This window comes from Nannospalax galili, unplaced genomic scaffold (assembly GCF_000622305.1).
Source record: "Nannospalax galili isolate Female #2095 unplaced genomic scaffold, S.galili_v1.0 scaffold1448, whole genome shotgun sequence".
Lineage (NCBI taxonomy): Eukaryota > Metazoa > Chordata > Mammalia > Rodentia > Spalacidae > Nannospalax > Nannospalax galili.
Window position 1 is genome coordinate 1,357,593 of NW_008358646.1, and position 1,371 is coordinate 1,358,963.

Here is a 1,371-nt window from a genome sequence, read left to right on the forward strand (position 1 = left end):
CGGGCGGGCGACGTGCGGGGGGAGCAGGAGCGAGAGCGCGAGGAAAAAAGTTCCCGGGCGGCCTGGCAGCGCTAGCTCGTGGCCTCCGGTGCCAGGTGGGCCGTGCGCGCCCCGATAGCACCCCCTGGCGGCCTGCGCGCCCCACTGCACGCCCCATGGTGGTCTGGGGGTGGGGGCTTGGCGGTGGGCTTAGTGGTGCATGCAGCCTAGGGACCCTGCGGGACTTGGTCTGATAATCAGTGCGGCTTTGGACTCGCCTCGGGCCAGACATACACCATCACCCCACCACTAGCCCTCACCTGGGGCCATTTCTTTTGGTTTGAGAATCCGGTTGAGTTTCAGAAGCCAGATGTGAAATTTATTCAACTGCACTCGTGGCACCTTGTTGGGCATTGAGGTATCAATGGTGATAAAGTGGTCCCTACTCTCAGACAGTCAATGCTCAGATACATAAAGAAGATAATTTTAGAGAGAAGTAGATGCTAGGTAGAAAATTAGCAGGTGCAGTGATGGATTTAGCTGGGGGTGAGAGGAGATCTGTCTGAGCAAAGAACTGAGTAACAGGAAGGAGCCCACACCAATAGTGCCTGGAAGAGCATTCTTTGCAGAGGAAACACGGTCTTGATGAGTAAGAGCAATTGCTAGAAGGCCATGCCTGGGGCTGAAGAGATGGCTCGTTAAGAGCTTTGGCTGCTCTTGCAGAGGACCCAGGTTCAATTTCCAGCACTCACATGATGGCTAACAACCAACTGTAACTCTTAATTCTCAGGGACCGATGCCCTTCTCTGACCTCCATGGGCATTGCACACACTTACATACATGCAGGCCAAACAATCATACACATTAAAAAAGAAAAAGAAGGCCATGCCCAATGGGATGAATTCCAGCCTAAAAAAGGCTAGGTCCTTTGTAGGGCTGCAAAGGACCTGGTGGGAATTTGGCTGCTTTCTTAATACTTTGGAAACAAAGCCACTGACAGATTTTAACTAGAAGAATGTAGAATGAATAAGTGAATTTATTCCTTAGCTGCTCCAAGGCTTCTACTCAGGGATTCTTCTCAGGCCAAAGTAGGGATTAGTGGCCTCTACAAAGCCTGAGCCATTCATCTTTGCCAGGGTTATGGTCAAGGCCTCAAAGTTCCCAGGTGACCTGGAACAAGTGAGTCACCCCCTCAGTCCTCAGTTTTCTGATCTGTACTTATGCTAGGTACAGTGCCCTTATCTGGTACCAGGCACCACACTCCTTTCACTTCCAAATCCCATTCATTCTGACTACCCTCTGTTTGCCTATCCCACCTGGTAGATGAGGAAGCTGAGGTGTGGAATGGTGAATGACCTGTCCAGGTTCTCCACCTATAATGACCAAGCCAAG